Source organism: Tupaia chinensis, unplaced genomic scaffold, assembly GCF_000334495.1.
Source record: "Tupaia chinensis unplaced genomic scaffold, TupChi_1.0 Scaffold143728_1, whole genome shotgun sequence".
Lineage (NCBI taxonomy): Eukaryota > Metazoa > Chordata > Mammalia > Scandentia > Tupaiidae > Tupaia > Tupaia belangeri.
Window position 1 is genome coordinate 1672808 of NW_006203577.1, and position 13141 is coordinate 1685948.

At 45.2% G+C, this 13141-nt stretch overlaps 1 protein-coding gene across 2 annotated transcripts in view; it reads right to left on the reverse strand.

Annotated features, from left to right (window-relative positions):
• ETV6 (ETS variant transcription factor 6) overlaps window positions 1-13141 on the reverse strand; it is a 286904-nt gene that overhangs the window by 273347 nt on the left and 416 nt on the right. The window lies entirely within an intron of this gene.

Consider the following 13141-nt stretch of genomic DNA (forward strand, 5'->3'; position numbering starts at 1 on the left):
ACCAGACTGATACCTATCTGTAGCTCATTTCTTTCAGGAAATGCTTGAGAGTCAGCATGTCACCTTGGGTAGCTGCTTCCTCACATGTAAGGATGCCTGTGAAGCTAGGATCACTGACCTCATTACACAGGTAAGTCTTAAGAAAGACACGATGACATGGCCCGTCATAACCCAGGGGTACAAGGCAGCCGAGAGGAAATCACAAACGTCCACTGTGGTTTCCAGGCTGTGCTGCAGGGGAACGGTTTCTCTCTAAACCTCAGCTTTTTCTGTGACACTCTGAAGGTGCCTGCACCCATTTCAGGAGGTGGGAAGAAGAGGCAGATAATTCTGAAAGCATCATTTCTCAGTCTATATTGTGTCTTCCCATCTAACATGTACATACGCAAAAGATTCAGGATTGTATTCTACGTCCATGTGCAAAGACTAAGCTACTGAAAAGGGACTCTTCAGGGCCAGCCAGATGATGTGGTGGTTAAGGCAGCTGGATCTCACATGGCCAAGTGTGCAGTTCTAGTCCTGGACCCAGTAGCTTGAGAAACCTGCTGGGCACCTGTAAGTGTATACCCAAAATCCTGAGAGTGGGATGGAGTACAGTGTGGTCATCTCCCCCTGGAGGTGCTTTCTAACTTTTTCTCTCTGTCTTTCTTTGGTGAATGTATAAGCCCTACAGCAAAAATTAAAATAAATAAATAAATCAATAAGGGAGAGAGAGAGAGACTCAGTCTCCAAATAGCTACTTAAAACTAAGGTTCCCTCATGCCCCAAAGTAACAAATTTGGCTTTTTTCAAACTCTTCTGTAAAAAAAACTTCCACTCAGAGTCATCTACTCCCTGCCCTTGAAACTGGAAATTCACCGCCCCAGCAAACAGTGTCTGTTCTGTGGTCAGAGAGACATGGGATTGCCTGTTAAACAAAAGCAGACTAGAGAATTGATGGTCTCTTTCAAGTCTCACCCCCGTTGCAAAGAATAAGCAACTGTATGAACAAGCAGATCCCTGAATAGGTTCGAATACTTGAGTGCTGAGTAATAACGCTGGTTACAGTCACTGTACAGTACTTCCCGACTTGGCTATTTTTTTTTTTTTTCCTTTTCTTTCATCTCTGGAAACTTATTCAGAACCACACAAGCTATTTCCTCAAAGTCTGCCATAAGATGCAGAAGGCATCTGCTGTGACCATGTCATCACGGTGGGCTCATTCCTCCTGTCGTTTAAGATGTATTCCATTACAGTTAAAAATAAGAGCTTTTAGGACCAGCAGTTGGCATAATGGTTATGTCGCTGGACTCCCATGTAGCCAACCGCAGTTCGAATCCCAGACCTGGTGGCTTAAACTCATGCCACACTCGTGTGTGTGTGTGTGTGTGTGTGTGTGTGTGCCCAAGATCCCGAGAGGAGAATGGAGGAGAAGGGACTGTGGCGTGGCCATCCCCCCGGGGGGTGATTTCTCACTTTCTGTCTCTGTCTTTCTGGCGAGCGCAGCAAAAACCTCTCCCAAAAATAAATAAATAAATAAGAGCTTTTCTGTTCACTTACTGAGTGACCCCATCCCTAGGACAGGGACAGGGACAGGGCACTGTGTTGTGAGCCAGCCAATCAGGAGCTCTAGATTTCAGTTCAGTAACACCACCAACCAGTCATGAAAACTTGGGCAAGATATGAACATTTCTGGCCTCCATATTCCTTTTTTTTTTTTTTCTGTTTTAAGTTTTGGTCATAGGGCGTATGTGCCCTATGACACAATGAGAAGGAAAATGAAAAATTACCCGCCAGGTGGTAGCCACACAGTCATCCCTTGGCCTCCACTCTCCTCTAGGGATTATGAATATGAATGCACACCCAGCGTGATTTTCAAGCTGCCAGGTTTGGGACTCAAATGGCAGATGGTCATATGGGAATCCAGCACCTTAATCACCACACCTCCTGCTGGCTCCAGGGCCTCCATATCTCCTTAACTGTACCATGCTGACTCAGCACTAAAAGTTGCTAGCCCTTTAAGCAGCATACAGCCACATGTCATGGAGGATATATAGGGGCAGGGTCCCCACACCCGGTCCTTGGCTTGTTAGAAACAGGGCTGCCCCGCAGGAAGTGAGCAACAGGCTGGTGAGTGAGAAAAGCTTCATCTGGATTTACAGCCATTCCCCATCACTCTCATTACCACCTGAGATCTGCCTCCTGTCAGATTCACCAACGGCATTAGTCTCACAGGAGCGCGGACCCTAGTGCGAGCTGTGCCTTTGAGGGATCTAGGTTGTGTGCTCTCATAAATCATACCTCCCGCTCTCATCCACGGAAAAAGGCTCTTCTATAAAACCAGTCCCTGGTACCAACTAGGTGGGACACTACTGACATGGCGGACATCAAAATATTCGTGGAAAAATTGACTTAAAGTAGGAATCTATTTTGGTGCCCCCCCCAATTAAAAATTCATGCATAGTTTTTTCCATAATATGCATTTTCACAAACATTATAAAGAACTCTCATATAAAGTGGGAGGACCAGGCCAGCAGGTAGCATGGTTTTTAGGGTGCTGGGCTCCAATATGGACGATTATGGTTTGAATCCTGGACATGGTAGCTTGCTTTCTCACTTTCCTTCTCTGTTTGTCTCTGTCTGTCTAGCTCTGGTGACAAATAATAATAGTAATAAGTGAAATAATTTTTTAAAATAATGGGAGGAGGGAACCAGCAGTTAGCGTAATGGCTATGTCGCTGGACTCCCACGTAGTCGACCGCGGTTCGTGTCCCGGACCCGGTGGCTTAAAACTCACGCCGGGCGCGTGTGCATATGTGTCCAAGATCCCGAGAGGAGAATGGAGGTGAAAAAGGGGCTGCGGCGTGACCATCCCCCCTGGGGGGTGATTTCTCGCTTTCTGTCTCTATTTCTCTGTCTGTCTGGTGAGCACACGCGCCCTATAGCGAAAAACCTCTCCAAAAAAAATAATAATAATAATGGGAAGACAGACCAATTTTTTAAAAGAATTATTTATTTAATTCAATTTGTTATCATTATTTTTTAATTTTACCAGAGAGAGAGAGAGAACAGGGAAGTGATAAACCAAGCCGCCAGGTCCAGAACTTGAACCACAGTCGGCCATGTGGGAGTCCAGCACCTTTAACCACCACGCTACCTGCTGGCCCCAGACCAATTTTTTTTTTAACAGTGTAAAGAGTTACTTAGGCAAGTTACATACCTATCCCAACAACCCTAAGAGAAATACGTTTTTATTACAACTTCGGCTGAGTAAACAGGTTCATTATTAAGTAACTTGAACAAGTTCAAGTGCAAAAATGAGGACTCACAGTCTGTCTACTCCAGGACCTGTGCTCTTTCCCAACAGAATGACACTGTGGTGGAGCTCTCTTCTCAGCAACTCACAGTCCCCTACAGGGACTCGAACTTTACAGGTAAGAGCCAAAGAACAACATGAAAGAATGAAATACAAAAATTAACTGGTAAGTGGAACTATTAGTACAATGTAGCAATACTCCTACCATCAAGATCACTCACTGAGGGTGCTCACATTGGTAGGGCAATGTATCCCTTTTGGGTCATTCAGAAAAAGAGGTCATTTTCTGTATGTCTGACTCCCACATAGGAAAGAAAAATACTCCCTACACCCCCACAGAGGACATGTGGCCCCATGGACATGCAGATGTGTTTCAACTAGATCTTTTGTGTCATCTTTAGTAGTAAAGTATTTTTCACTAATCATTCCTCCATGCAGCCTCTTAAAACTTAACATGGGGGTCAGCAGGTGGTGTGGTGGTTAGGGCACTGGATTCCCACAAGGTTGAACATGATTCAAGTCCTGGACCTGGTGGCTTGCTTTCTCACTCTTCCTCCCTCTCTCTCTCTGTCCATCTCTGATGAGTTAATGACAATAATAATAATAAATAATTATTAAAAATTAACTTGACTTTTTTTTTTGGAGAGGTTTTTTTTTTGTTTTTTTGGGTTTTTTTTTTTTTTCCCCCCCGCTATAGGGCGCTGGCTAGAAAGACAGAGACACAGAAAGCGAGAAATCACCCCCCAGGGGGGATGGCCATGCCGCACGCAATCCCTTCTCCATTCTCCTCTCAGGATCTTTGGGCAGGCACACACACGCGCCTGGCGTGAGTTTAAGCTGGGTCCGGGACTCAAACCGTGGTCGACTACGTGAGAGTCCAGCAACATAGCCATTACGCTAACTGCTGGTCCCGAAAATTAACATGATTTTTATGCCAATCATTTTTATTCAGTATCTTTCCAAAGTAAATCACATACTTTCCTCAGTCCTTAAATCTCTTCATTTAAACTGTGTCCTTCACTTGGAAATCATAATTATGAACATTAATGCCATCAATGATTGTGTGGTTCCACACGAAGGAGTTTAACCCTACCTGTGAACTGTGTTGACTTCTTACCTGCTTTTACCATTTTCCTCCTGTCGTGGAATTAGAGGAACGTGAACCCAGGACAGAATACCTCATGTGCTTCTGGCTTGGCTACAATGAGCAATGTGACCTTAGCAAGACACTTAAACATCCCAGGACTCAGTTTCCTCATCTGCTTCATCAGAAACTTGGATTATGCTTTCTCAATCCCCTCACATTTCCTCTAGAACACCTCTCTATCTCCCCTTCCTTTCCTACATCTGCTCTGAAGTGTCCTCATTAAAACCATTTAAATTGGGGCCGGCAGGTGGCATGGTGCTTAAGGCCGCTGGACTCCCACATGGCTGACTGTGGTTCAAGTCCCAGATCTGGCAGCTTGCTTTCTCACTTTCTCTCTCTCTCTCACTCTGTTCCTTTCTGGTCAAAATAAAATATATAAATAAATTTTTTTTAAATTTTAAATTTAAAAATGTATGGAATCAGGGAGCTGGCAGGTGGCATGGTGGCTAGGGGTGCTGGACTCCCTCATGGCTGAATGCAGTTTGAGTCCTGGGCCTGGTGGTTTGCTTTCTCACTTTCTCTCTCTCTCCCTCTCTGGTCAAATTTTAAAATAGTAATAATAGTAAATAAATAAAATAATTATTTTAAAAAATGTATGGAGTCAGATAGCAAAAATCCTTTCTTACTCAAAAGTCAGAACAAGGTCAATATGATCAGCCATCGTGAGAGAGGAGTGGAAAAAGAAGATTCCTTGAATGTGGCGTCGGGAGGGTGGGAGGCAGGATTAGAGAATGCCCAAAAAGACTTCGAACAGATTCCTAGAAATCACACAGTGGTAAGGATATACCCGAGGGATGGTTTAAGAAAAAAATTGTAGGGCCAGCTGGCAGTGCGGTGCTTAAAGTAGCTGGATCTCACATGACCAACAGGATGGTCAAGTCCCAACCTGGCAGCTTGAGAAACACTAGGTGTGTGTGCACGAATGCTCCAAATCCCGAAGGGAGGGAGAAATGAAGGAGAAGGGATTGTGGTGCGCCCATGCCCCACGAGGGGTGCTTTCTTACTTCCCTCTCTCTCTCTCTCTCTCTCCAGGGAATGCACATGCCCTCTGGCAAAATTTAAACAACGAAACTGTGTTCACAGATTGCACAGAAAGCTGTAAAAGAAAACAAACAAACAAAACTTTGTGAAAGGAGAATGACCAGAAAGTGATGCAGGCAAAGGTGTCAAGCCCCGACCCCAGGCAGGAAAGGAGCACACAGTCTTTCAGACTTTCAGTCACATCATGAAGGAGGAACTGACACTGGGACAATAAAAGCAGAGATGGAAAAGAACGGTTTCCGAGAAAAACAAGAAACCCACTGAAAGGCAAATACCACGGAGGACATCAGGGACGGGTGTAAAAATGGAAGACGCAGACGCTTGTTTTAAGGTGGGTTGCTGGCTGTCCCCACTGCCAGTGCAATGACTAAGAATAACCCACTTTCAGAGGGGATCCAAGAGCACAGAGAGGCGCTGCAAGCAGCTTCATGCCTGCCCTTCATCTCTGTTTCAGTGATGATCCACCAGCCCCCCGCTCCCTCTGAGTGTCCTGGTCATCTTCACAATAATGGGTGTACTTTGGAAGAGTCACGAATACACTTTGGAACTGTCATCTCATGATACGGGTTCTGGCCTAAACTTTGCCACTACAGACTGGGAGAGCTTAAGCCAATAACCCCTCCCCCCCGCCCCCGAGTTTTTTGCTATAGGGTGGGTGCACTCACCAGAAAGACTGAGAGACAGAAATCACCCTCTGGGGGGGATGGTCATGCCGCAATCCCTTCTCCTCCATTTTCCTCTCAGGATCTCGGGCACACACGCACACATGCCCGGCGTGAGTTTAAGTCACTGGGTCCAGGACTCGAACAGCGGCCGACTATGTGGGAGTCCAGTGACATAGCCATTACACTAACTGCTGGTCCCACCAATAAATCACTTTTGCCTCTTTCGGCTTCAGTTTGCTCACCTGTAAAACAGGGAGAAAAACTGCATCTCTGAAGGGGCTGTGAAGAGTTAATGAGAGGAGCCAGCAGGTGGCATGGTGGTTAAGGGCACTGCACTCCCACATGGCCGACCCTGGTTCAAGTCCCTAATCTGATGGCTCGCTTTCTCACTTTCTCTCGTCAAATTAAAATACCGTTAAATAAAATAATTCTGTAAAAAAAAAAAAAAAAAAAAGAGTAAATGAGAAAGCATAAGTAAAGCACTGAGCGCAAGGACTGGCTTGTGGGACTATACAGTAAGTGATGGTGGTGGTGATGATGGAGGAAGAGGAGCATTTTCTGATAAGACAAAGAAGAAAGTGCCTTGTGAATCGTAAATCACCAGACAGCTGTCAGCTAGCACCTTCTCCTGTAGTTATGACATGATTACATCCCAGTACATGCACTGTTAAACTGCACACATGCAGGTCGGAATGTACTTAATACACCTACCCTGCCCAGCATCCCAGCTCAGCCTGGTCTACCTTAACCATGCACAGAGCATTTCTGTGAGCATGTCATCGTGCAAAAAAATCACGTAACACAAAGCTATTTTATAGCAGTGTTTGATAGCTCATATTGTGCATTGAATACTACCCAGAAAGTGAAAAGCAGGATGGCATATGGGCATTTCTACTGAATGCATATCACTTTTACACCAGCGTAAAGTTGAAAAATTCTAAGTTGAACAATTCTGAGTCAGAATGTGTACGGGCTGCTTTAAGAGCGATGGCCACTAAGACAGCAGACACACACCTTTATTTACTGTGCACAGAATTGATAAAGTTCCGAAAAATGCTTATGTGCCACAGTTTTCTATAAGCACCATCCATAGGACGGAGTAAGCAGCTCTGCTCATCCGGAAATCCATACTGGACACGCGCAGTGTCTTCCCTCAGCAGGCCTCTCTCGTCCACCTTCTGAGACTCCCAGGTCGTTTGGACAAAAGTCAGGTTCAATTGCGTAGTCTCACTACCGACGGAGAAAGGGTTAACAAGCAAAGCAACAGAGCAAATAATATATCTGTGGTCACATTTCGACACTAAAGGAACAGTCTGAGCACATGGTAGCACTCGTTCTTCATCCAACGGATCAAGATGACGTGGTACACAATGGCTGAATGCGGCCATTTTTGCTTATTTGCTGAGACTCACCCTGAGATACCCCAGTAAATACCACTTTTATTAGTCTGGTTCCTAGATATTCAGAAAATCTATAAAAATGCATTTGCTTTTCAGTAGGTTACAATTCTAACTTCTCACCAGTGTAGCCTGGTTTTTCTCTTCCCAAATACTAGGTTTGGCAGTGAACAGACTTTCTGAGCTGGGCCCCTTTCGGCATGGGAACCCTCGGTAAACTCACATTCATTCTATTCAACGCACACATGCACAGAGTTCATTCCTTACACACACCTAACAACAAATACAGCCCAGATGGACTTGGCCTGAAAACAAGCTCCAAGACTTTTTCTAAAGTATCATTCACAGAGAAAAAGATGTCACTTGTATACCCCATACCCTAGGGGACATCATTTGACACTGATGCACTCAAGCCAGGAGATCTACACTACTGGGGCAAGTTTAAAAAGTTGGGAAAATTGGTAACAAAATGAAACTGCACTTTAAGTGACTCCCAGCAACCCCCGGCTCCCTTACTCCCCTGCCCTTTCTGGGTATTTTAAACTAAAGGCAACTCCACTCAGAATTGCACAATCAGCCTTAGTGCTTCCTGCCTCTAGTGCTCACATTGGGGATATTTTTCACCCTTGACTTATCTACCCCCCAGGAGGACACTTTCTTCTTTGTTTTTCAATTTGCTATAGGGCATGTACACACACTGGAGAGAACGAAAGCACTCCCAAGGGGACTGCCACAATCCCTTCTCCTCCATTCTCTTCTAGGAATCTTGGGCACTCTCACACAAGCACCCGCCATGTTTCTCAAGCCACCAGATCCAGGACTTGAATCACTAAGTTGGCCGTGTGGGATCCAGCCATCTTAATGACCACGCCATAGGCTGGCCCAGGATACTTTCTATAGTTATATCTCTAGGACCAACTTTCACTGTTTGAAACAGGAAGCTTACACATAAATCTACTTTTATTAGCTTCTGCTAAAAAACTGGGAGCTTCCACATAAAGTCAAATAAGAATAGGTTTGGTTGCCTCTGGATAGAAGAGCCTATGTCCCACTGAAGGATCCCTCAGAGAGGACTAATAGCAAGTTCCTTCTGTCTAAAACAGACCTAGCAGCCCTCAGGCAGTGGTAAAAAATATATTTACATATATGCATGCATGATGTGTGTGTGTGTGTGTGTATGTGTGCGTGTACACATAGAGTGCTGCAAACAGTGTTGCAAATACAACTCTCTGACCCTTCTCTCATCCCCTACCACCTACTATTTCCTCTTCTCACACCTGACGAGACCCTCATGGCCCAATGCCACCCTCACAACCCATCCTCCTTGGCACATACCTCTGTGCCCTCAGACCAGCTGGCTTATGATTAAAATGGAGCAAGCTAGGAAGTGCCAGAGAGAGTGAGGCCCATTGTATCGAATTTCCTTGGCCTTTTTAGGGATGCACCATGAACCCAGAGAATGCAGTGCCTGAGAACCAACAGGCTGCTCCAAGCCTGGGCTGAACACGTGGCCCTTTGGACGGCTTTCTACAAAAATAGGCGGTTGGCCCAGGCCATCTCTAAGGTCTCTACTGTCAGAGAAACGTTGACCGACTATTCCACTACTTTTTTTGTGTGTTCATTTGGACAGGAAAGCAAATTTCATGAATTTTTTCAAAAAAAAAAATTATTGCAATACCAAAATTATATTAATAAGCATTTTTGGATAGGCGGCTAGGGAGTGCTATGGCTCTCTCTGAGGCAGAACTGTGTCCCCATGAAGGGTCTTCAAAAAAATGTATGAAAAAATGCACCTTATGAAAAAAACACTTAGAATGGATTTCAATTTTCTTTTCACCAAAATACATTTTTTCCTTTATCCCAGTTTTCCCCAAACTTTTTGAAGTGCCCTCATCATGGCAGTCAGAGGATAAAGGTGTGGAGTCACCCTGAGTTGACACATGAACAGAGAGAGGAGAGGGCATTCACCCCCTCCCACATTTCCCAGCAAATCAGCAAACATTACCAAGAAACATTTCTCTGCCAGCTGTCATGTGGGTTCCGTCAGGACTCCAAGATAATCTGCACTAACACCAAGGAGCCTGAGTCTAGCTGAAGATATCCAGAAAATCTCCCAGTTAGCAGCAAAATAAAAAAGGAGGGTTTCCCCCTGCTTTGAAAGCCAACTGGTAAGGAGGGCAGGAAAAGCAGGGGCCAGGATGCTGCATGTCTCGCATTTGCACTCTGGGCGGCCCGGGGCCCACTCATGTGCCGTGGCAGGCCTGACAGAGGGCTTTGCACGCCGGGCCATAACCACTTTCCGCTGCAACTTGGCTGAACTTAAAACTGAACAGGTGACTTGAAGGTGAAGGGAGATGATGGAAAAGGCAGCCTCTTCCTTCTTCCTGTGACCAGCACATTCAGCCCAGCAATCCTCTAAAAAGTATCTGACTTTTCTAATGGAAATTTCGAGTTGATTCTGCCTTTACATTTAAACAACCCCAAATGGTTGGGAATTAAAACATTTAAACTCTCACAATGAGACACAGAAGTGGGCAACCAATGCAGAGCAGGGCAGGGCTCTGTGACAATGTGGGTGTCCTTGGGCTAGCCAAGCTCTCTTCTCCTGTTTGGGGGGAGGGTTTTGTTTTTGTTTTTAATTTTTGCTATAGGGCATGTGTGCTTGCCAGAGAAAGAGACAAAATGGCCAGTAAGAAATCACCCCCAAGAGGGAAGGCCACCTGCAATCCCTTCTCCTCTGTTCTCCTCTCCAGATTTTGGGCATGCGCATACTGGCACCCAGCATGATTTTCAAGGCACTGGGTCCAGGACTCCAAGGGCACCACCAGTCATGCGGGATCAGTGCCTTCCCTCCATGCCACCTGCTGGCCCAGTCCGCCTCTCTTTGATGGTAAAAAGTGTGTGTCTGTGTGTCTGATATTAACTGGCCTAGGTGATGAGGAGAAGCTTATAAAGTGAAAAAGAATATAAAAGCTCTTATCAGGTGTTCACCATCAGCTACTTCCACCTAAGGGATCTTTACAAACGTATTACTGACTGCCGGACCCAGAAACTGCCACCTGGAAACGTCACCCAAAAGTGGACAGACGGTGCCTTTTTCCAGCAGAACAGACACTGCTCAGAAGTCAACAAAGTACTTCCCTCTGCGGCTGTCCCTGGTCAGGCTCCTGCGTGCTCCATCTCCCCAGCTGCTGTGGAATGTGCTGCTTGTAAGAAATGAAGAGCAAGTGAGGAAGGTTTCAGGGTCGGCTCTGAAGACGTTCAGGACTGAGAGGAATCGCTCCTCACAGAGCCTTCGCTGTCACATGTACACGTGTCCCAGGAATCCCTACATCGGATTCATCAGCTCATCCTTCCAAGTTTCTGACACCCATTCTCTCCTACAGCAAAGTTTATAGCTCTCTGGACTCTAGAAGCAGTCCTTCTAGAAGCACGCAGCTTGCTGTGGGTTACCAGCAAACATTTTTTATTATGCAGTCACTGTAACACAGCCCAAGGTCTAAATGAAACGCAGTACACATCGCCAGAACACTTTCAGATGACCTGGAATAATCCCAGTCCTTGATCTCCAGTTGTATCTATTGGAACGCCATGACTTAAACTCCGTGGAAAGATACTCTTCATCACACGTGCACCGACACACACATACAGTCTAGACAAATATTCACATCATAGTTGCATAAAGAACAGTTCAAAATAGAGGGGATACTTCTTATCACTGGCGCAGACCATCACATTGACTGTAACTACACAGAAGTAAACAGCAATGGAGAGACTCCCAGAAAGAACTCACTGAGCAACGTGGAGAAGAAATGATGTGCGAATTACAGATGCAATTTTGAGGTCACATTTACAAAAGGGTTTTGTGTGGGTTTGGGGTTGGTTCTGCATGTGAGCGTAAGGAGAGAAATGGTTCTTTTTCCACTAGGGTATAATGAACCAAGTCAGGCATCAGCACGTCTGCTTCTATCAGGACCTGCTTCTTCTATCAGGACCATGAAGATGGAATCTCTCTGGAAAAGGGGTCCAGAAAAGTTGCAGAAGGGATTGTTTTTTGTTGTCTTCACCCTCAAGTGACTGCTAGCTGGTCCAGATTTTCCTGATGTCAAGTTTATTGCCGTGGAGCTAAATACAATTTACTGACTTAATACCCTATTATTTAGTTACCTCTGTTTGTGTTATGAAGTGTCAAATAAATTAGATTATCTCGACCGCAGGATTTTCCCGAACTCGATGTAGAATCTAATTTATACCACAAAAGAAATTAGTTTTGAAATATCAAAGTACCCTAAGTCCTTTAGTGTGGCACCCCTCCACGCCCACAGACACACAGCCAGTCCCTGATACGTATAAACAAACACAGAAGCCCAAAAGTTCCACTGGGCATTTTGGAGAGGCAAAAACAAAGCTACTCAGTCCACCTTTTGAGCTCCTATTAACCTCACTTCAAATCCATGAAAATCATTCCTGATAAGAAACACTAAAATCTGATTCTAATTATGAAAACCTCACATGCAAGTATGTTCCAATACTGCCTTTCTCCTAAACAGGTTCTAGTTGCAGCGTTCAAACAGGAAAGGTTTCTCTAACTCCTTGCAGGCAAAGAAAACAGGTTATTTGCCCATTGTTTCGCAGCGTCCATTCAAGGGGCACGTATTAAATAGGCCAAGCCAAAAACAAACACACGTCAGCAGCTTCGGCCTCTCACAGAAGCAGAAGGCTTTCCACCTGGGTACTGAGGGAACAGTGAAATGAATAAAATGCACAATCAATGCAGCTATGGGAAAATAATTGGGGGGTATGGAAAGATCATCCTGCCGCCCGATGGTAGCAAACTTTACAACAACTTTTTAGAAGCAACACACGCAGCACCGCGGTCTTCACAGATCCGTGCACACAGACACACACTCCTTGGAAGCTAAGCTCTGTGTTTGCAAACATCCACCATCCTGCGTTTACAATACTGCAAACCATGGCCAGAAAGCCGGGAGATTTCTGCTCCTGGATACCTTCTATGCACTGTCAAATAGGGAAGGTCATTTTGCCTGGCCACTTAGCTCTCTCTCTCTCTCTCTCCCTGCATCTCAGGAGTTTTCCACTTCAGGATTGCTCAACTTTCATATGCATAGGAGTAAAATAACTATTCAGCAACTTCATTCACCTTGGTCAAAAAAAAAAAAAAATTCATTGTGCAATGCCCAGGAAAAGCTGACACCAGGGCTGTCTCTCCGACAGCGCATGCAATTACAATCAGAGAAGGGGGAATACAATCCAGTCTGATCAGACCCAAGAAATCCTCCCCCCCCCAAAAAAAAAGAAAGAAATGACTCCATCCCTGGTGGAGGCTGAACAACTTTTCTTTTTTTTTCAAGGAGACCACCCCTCGGGAACAAAAGTTGCATTTCAGTCACATGTTGGTGTAGGACAGGGAGCAGGTTTTTTTTTTTTTTTTTTTAAGCGCACTAATTACGGGGGTGTTTTACAGTTCTAAAGACAACCCGGGTTCCTCCTGACCAATTGTGACCAGCATTTCATTGTCAAAAAGAAAAGGACAGGAAGGGGGGCCTGGGAGCCGACAGGGGGCATGGCGGGGGGG